This window comes from Galleria mellonella, unplaced genomic scaffold (assembly GCF_026898425.1).
Source record: "Galleria mellonella isolate WM207_F2 unplaced genomic scaffold, CSIRO_AGI_GalMel_v1 utg55, whole genome shotgun sequence".
Taxonomy (NCBI): Eukaryota; Metazoa; Arthropoda; class Insecta; order Lepidoptera; family Pyralidae; genus Galleria; species Galleria mellonella.
Window position 1 is genome coordinate 1,589,152 of NW_026442115.1, and position 7,323 is coordinate 1,596,474.

General features: G+C 32.0%; 1 long non-coding RNA gene across 1 annotated transcript; it reads left to right on the forward strand.

Annotated features, from left to right (window-relative positions):
• Positions 1 to 305: 305 nt before the first annotated feature.
• LOC128201600 (uncharacterized) lies at positions 306 to 6,660 on the forward strand. The gene is made up of 3 exons (XR_008253320.1): positions 306 to 383; positions 593 to 695; positions 6,561 to 6,660. It is a non-coding gene; the product is annotated as an uncharacterized LOC128201600 (long non-coding RNA).
• The last annotated feature ends 663 nt before the right edge of the window (positions 6,661 to 7,323 follow it).

Sequence of the window (7,323 nt, forward strand, 5' to 3'; positions counted from 1 at the left end):
CTATCGATACTGTATCGACATTAATATTCGAAAAATATTGTCAAAGCACCTCACTGGCCGATAAAAATGTCAGGCCACACACAGCAGGTCATTAGACACCTCCCAGAGGAAAATAAATTAAAGAAAACGAGAAATCTCGTCCGCTATCCTTATTCTGTATGTATAACGTGCGTCGTACACGATCTAAAGACTGGACTTGTATTCATTACTGCATTTATAAAGACTGCGTTTTATTTCCCGATAATCGACGAGTAATGGTTATGGAATATTATTATAATTTCTGTGTGTTGATTACAGAATAAGGATGGGAGTTCGGATCAATTAAATGCCATAAGATACAAGCAGTATACATCAGTATGAACGCAAAATCCAAGAAATAATGAGTAAGGCTCTAGTTTATGTTGTAAAAAGAGATACAAGTGTCTTTTTACACTCATCCAATTTGTGAAACACTGTTTTAATTGTTAATAAAAATGTTTCCTTAAATTATATATTATTATAAATTTACAATTTGATAATAACTAAAAAATAATAATTTGAATATGTTAATCTAATTATCGTTTTAAAATACTTTTTTATTTTTTATTTATAGGCCGTCGATAGATGCGTGGGACTCACAGCCATGTCTATGGAAGAGATTTATTAATTCCAAGTTTAAAGTATTTAATACCATCCGTAACTTATACAGTATTAAGGTAAATAAATACAATACTTCTATTGTAATATCGTGATATGATAAAAATTCTAAATACTAATAAATATCAATAAGAAATTTTAACATTTTTTCACTAATTAAATTAACAAATTAACGTTTATCGGTTACAACCAATACATTGACCCTTACTATTTGTTTTCACACAATACCCGCACCAACATTTGTACGGTTTAATGAGAAACAAGCTGTACAATTTTACTGCTGTCCTCGAATTCTTAGAATATCAATGTTCGTTCATTATTCTAACCATCGCGATGAATAATTAAAAATCTATTCAGTATGCGTAAAAGGAGTCGTCTATCCGTTCACCTGATGCTTTTGTTGCCAATAAAAAGTGTTTATTATCACTATTGCTATAAAAACAACGATTCCAATGCTGGTGAGCATGGAAAAAATATAAAACCGCACCAGTTGGTAATCGGCAAGCACTAAAAAAAGGTTTTTATTGTTAACATGTCACTTAATTAGTGCTTTTAGAACGTGCATTGAAAGTGCACCCTCCTATGAGTGTTTCTAATAGGTGCAATAACCTTATAAAATGATAATAAACACTCCAATAGTGTTAACATAGTAACACTATCAATGCGTAGACGTTCTATCTATATTGCAAAATATATGGGCAGGTCCATTTTGTTTAAGTAATGTAGTAGTAGTTTTATTTTGTTTGGCAAAATTAATGGTCCTTAAATAATATATTATAGCATATTTTCTGAGATCGATAGAGTTGTTTATTCTACATGTAAACCAGGTGGGTTGTCTTCTTGTACGCAAACTAATACAGTGTGGTAGTACGAATAATAATTACATAATTTAAAAGCACCTTTTAAAAAAAAATATTGTACGTAGACCATCTGTCAGTCAAAGATACACATCGCGACATATCAAACGAGCCTAAACTTAATGAGATTACATTGTTTTATCGCAAAGCTTCTAAAAGTTCTACGGCCGCTTTTGACCTCGTCGTCAGAGCATATCTAATGTCACATTTTTGGTGTATTTAAAAAACATTTGAAAATACAAATCTTTGAAAAATACAAATATGAATAGGAAAATATCTACACCATTTTAATTTTTTTAATGGATGATAATAAAATGGTATGAAATCTCTCCAGCAGCGCCACTCTTAAAACATCACCAAAAGCCAAGGTGCAGTTGCTAATCCGCCTGACAAGCGTGGCAACTACTCGCAAAAATCCCCTTATGAGGAAGGCTTGTATTCAACAGTAGACAGTTAATGGTTGACACAATAAACAACATATCCCGCTTGCACTATCGGTTTACATTGGTGGGATACTGGTAAGGGGTAAAAGATAAGGATGAAGGAAGAATAAGTTGACTGATCTACCGTTTAATTAACTTATTATAATGTGATTAGAAATTAACAACGATAGTTTCTAAGGCGAATCAATTGGAGGTCTACCTAACAAGGTATATTACTAGACAGACGCTAGTCCTGATTGCTAACAATTCTTTCCCCCTTATACCACAGCACTATATGGCCTATAGCTATACAGCATATATGGTCCATTAGTCTATACAGGGGCAGGGCATATTAGTCCTTCGGAATTAATGAATCTGTCATATGACCCCGACAGAATGAGCCACCCCTCTTTTTGACGATGACGAATAAATTATCCATTTTCTAAAAAGTATCGTTGTCGCGTTTTTATATTATAATAAAAGAAAAAAAAAATACAATAAGATAATACAAGTGTGCCAAAATTGAAACATGAAGATGACACAAAATTAGCATCACTATAACATTTTCATAAACTTTTGTAAATGACAAACACTAGTTATTTATTCACATTACCATAAATATTTCATAGAAGAAAAAAATATTTGACAATATAGTGTAATACCATTGTATGCTGTCACTGTATTCGGAACATTGTTTTCAATTGATTTCTACGCGATTATTGTATCGTCTATAAAAAAAAATATATTAAATTGTAGTAACGTCGATTACGTTTAGTAAACAAATAGTAGTCGCTTTGTTTTCATAGTAACCCGTTAATTTACGACAGATCGCGCACACTACACGCAACTATAAATCAAGATGAATTACAACAATGATCGGATCTGGCATTCGATGTTTAATCCCGCATTTATTATATTGTACAAAGTGGTACTGTCGCCTCCACCGGCGAAAATGGGTCGCAGTATAACATTTCATTATTGCATCTAGAATTTGTAATTTACATTTTGCGTTTTACGACTCACTCTATAACTGCGCTCATTAACCTTTTCGTACTGCATACGAACGATTAGTGACTAGAACAAACGATCTATCGAAATAAATTCAATACAAAATATATTACGGATTTATTGTTATAGAACTTTTTCTATTCTTGTTTTACACCTACTTACTAGTTAATAGTTCAATGATCCTATAAAGACAGTTTATAAAAATATTTTAAAAAAGAAAATTATATACTCCATTGTTTTGTGGATATATTTTCTTTTAATTAAATATTTTTAGATATTTATATTTTTTATGTAATATTAAAAATTATGTGAAACTTGTTAATTTTTCCTTTTAATTAATAACTGAATAAATTATTATTTTCTGTTTAATATTAATTCATTGTTACTATTTTTATATATAAATAAATATATAATATTCATTTTTTTATTTGCATAATAAAATATATTCCATCTTGCTAATTTTAAATTTTACCCGGAATTTTAGTATTTGTACGTATCTCTCAAGTGCCTACCTATTGATCACGATTATGCTTTGTATTCCAAGAAACAAAAACCTGCGTCGAACGAAAGGAGCAATTTAATAACAAGACACTATTTATCTAAGATTAAATTCAATAATTCATAAATACTGAAGTTGACAAGCTGTATCCAAACAAGCTCAATTTACATTATATAAATATACAATTAACATGAATTGACACCCGCCTACATTTAAAATTTAGTTCTAACTCTAAACCGTTAAACAATAGTCATTAATATAGAATGTGGTCTAGTAATCTAGTACAAACGATCATATTACCCTGATTAGAAAGTGCTACCAGGGTGCCCCAGTTCTCTATACAAATTGACATCTCATTAATTATTCCGGATTGTCGTTAACCGACCGTTTTGAATGGGCCATTGGTGTAAACAACGGACCTGATGTTCTTAGAACAATACAATTGGGAACTAAATACTAATGAGTCCGATTCTGGTCAATTGACGCAATGCATTTTAAGATGTGAACGTGTTTGAATGGCATATTGCATATTGAGACATTGTTGATAAATTTAGCTGTTAGTGGTTTAACTATATATTTAACTTCTAGTTTTCATCCATGATCCGGAGCCTGAAGGATATTCAAAATAATGTATGTAAAAAATACAATTATTGATTAAAAAGTTAAGCTACTAAAAAGGAACAAATAAACAAATATATTAATAAAGATGCAACAAAAATAAATTATTTATATTTAGTCAAACAACTACGAATTAAATATATGAGTAAAACAGATAGAAATAATTATAATTCAATATGATTCACAATATTTATTATTCAATAGACTTCGTAATTTTTTATATTATCTGACTAATGATTAAGGAAAGAGAAGTCTATTGTTTTATTGGTTGCTTATTTTGGTTGGTAACTAACAAAATCATTATTGTTGATGGTTCATTATTAAATATTATTATTATAATATTTTGGAAAATATATCTCTATTCATTTTTTTTTTGTAACTATGATTAAGCAAGGATACAATACCCCTGGCGATAATTGGTTACTAATTGTCGACTCTAAAATTGTTTGCAGACTTTTTAGAAGAATTCATTTTTATTGTCTTCTGCAAAAAAACATCAATAGGCATCTCTTTTTGTAACTGGAACATTTGCTAGAGAAATTTTATAAACCGAGATGTATGCGACTACGTTTTTAGAAACAAAAAAGTTTTTTCAAGAGTACGGATTCTTTAAAAAACAGAAATAATTAAAGAAATTTTTTCCACAAAAATTTCGACAGCAATTGTGACAAAACTGAACCCATCTTGATAAAATTTCTATGGCACCAATCTGTAAGTATATTCTTTTAGATAAAAAAGAATTTTTCAAACCAGTTTGCAACTAATGGAGTTATGAAGTAACAAACATAAAAAAAAATACAGTCGAATTGAGAATCTCCTTTCTTTTATAAAATCAGTTAAAATGAGGTTTTTTCGGAGATGGCAACGCACTTGTAGTGCTCCTTGTAGATGTCGCTTACCATCGCTTACCATCAGGTGGGTCGTATGCCACCTCAGTGGTATAAAAAACTAATTAGAGTCTCAAGATATGACGAAGCACTTCCTATCGATTGTCGATGGTGAGTAAGGCAATGGTAAAACATATCTACAGACTTCAAGCCAAATAAATAATTATTCAGATCACATGCCACTACGCGATAGAACTTGCAGAGTGAGGCAAATTCCTTCTTCAGACTTATGGTCTCGGCAGCACCTGTGCGAGGTCGTAGACAATTACTGTCATTAAGAATATTTTTTAATGAATTTAGAATAGCAAACAAACTCACGGCCCACCTGATGGAAAGTGGTAACCGTCGCCTATAAACATGAGCAGTACTATGGACAACAGAGTATAATGTTTCGCCCATGATACTCCCCCCCCCCCCCCATGCGTTGCCATTTCTGAGAGCTCAGGTTTTTATTCCTCTCTACCCTGACTTAATATTAAACTTCTGAATATTTAGAATTCCTGAATGAAATATTTTTCTTTTAAGCAATTTAAAATGGCAATCAAGCAGAATGCCCACGGCCAACGTGGTAACCATATAGTTGAAATCAAAGTATTCTGCAGGTATACCTCCTTATAAGTTTCGGAGATAAATGACAACATGAAAGCAAAACTCCACGTGGCATTGAAATAATGATTTGTAAACAAAAGTCTTTATTGCAGCATTAAGTATTGTTAGAATTTTTTTTATTACAGCCGTTAACCGTTGTCCACTGCTGGACATAAGTCTTCCCCATAAGATAATTTTGTCAGTAGTTGCCACGCTTGGCAGGCGGGTTGGCAACCGTAGTTAGGCTTTTAGAGGTGTTTTAAGAGGGCCAGGCTGCTGCCCATCCCTCGCCCTCCCTTAGTCGCCTTTTACGACACCCACGGGAAAGGAAGGGGTGGCCCATCCTATGTTGGGGCACACACGGAATATTGTTAATATTGTTTGTATTGCCTTATCCTATTGTGCAAACTGTGCCAGAAAAAGAATAGTAAAGTAAAAGACTAATTACAATATCCAATAATTGAATCCAAGCTTCAAATATATAACACATTGCAGTTTTATAATATTAAACTGTATCCTAAATTCTACCTTGCACAAATCTACCATAACATATTATATATAGATCTGATATAATCTTTAATGCTTAGCATATTTAATTAAAAATATTATTTCGATAAATTTTACCCATGTATTTTTTCAGTAATTTTGTCATTAATTAGATTTAATCATCTATTAATCTTTTCGACGTCAATAAAAGACATATCTACCATCCACCTCCAAACAGAAAGTAGGCATGAACCAAACCAACTTGCACATACCTGCAAGCTTACGTCACCAGTACCTACGTGTTTTACCGCTAACAAACATACATTAATATGGAAAGCTCGCTCCGTCAATGTGCCAGCCAACGCTGCCCCCACGAAGATGGCTATTGTCTTTTCAAAACGTGACTCCAAATGTTAATTGGACTATTAAAAGCCGAATGCGGGTCATTTCGACCATTACCAGTGGAGCCCTTTTGAATATGTATAATAATATTATTAGATAAAGTGGTCGCTCAATTTGTGTAAGGTTTCTAATGAGGTTTTGCGCTTTCTTGTCACAGATGGCGCTAGTGCGTTGAATGCGCAAGCGTTCAGCCGGATGTGCGAAATGGATTGTGCGCGACCCGTTGAAGAATTCAATATTAACGCCCTTGGTGTGGGAGAACTGATATTAATCGTTGTATGATTTACATATAGGTTACTGGAATGCTTCGCTCGTGTGTACAAGTGAGGTGCACAAGTGAATTACTAACTTTTATTTAACACTAGTTTATACCCGCGACTTTATCGCGTGGCCGCGATATTCTTATGTACAAAAACCGGGATAAAAAACTGGCAATCCTCCACCTATCATAATACGTATGTACTAATTTTCATGATAATAGGTTCAACTGTTAAGACACTAAGAAGTGACAAACCATAAAATTAGGAGTAAGATTTTTCCCGTATGTTGGTAGAAGAAGAATACTATTTATTTTCATTTTTATGATTTTTGTAAGAGACTAAGGACACAGAACACAAATTACCTCGATATATGGTTTATTTCTTTTTTTTTTAACTTTATCTGACCCAAGATATTATTTTATTATATACCTATATTGTACTAGCACAAGTAATTGTTTTGTTCCCTTAATAGTTATATTGTACATTTAATCCATCATCACACAAAATGATATATTTTCTTATTACATAGACCTAAATTTATTATGTACCTCAATTTATTTTTTTTATTTTAATATTATCAAATATGTAAATAATTATAAACAAGGCTATTTCTCAATTGTTAAAGGTTTATTAGTTATCAGAAGGCAATTTTTTCCAACC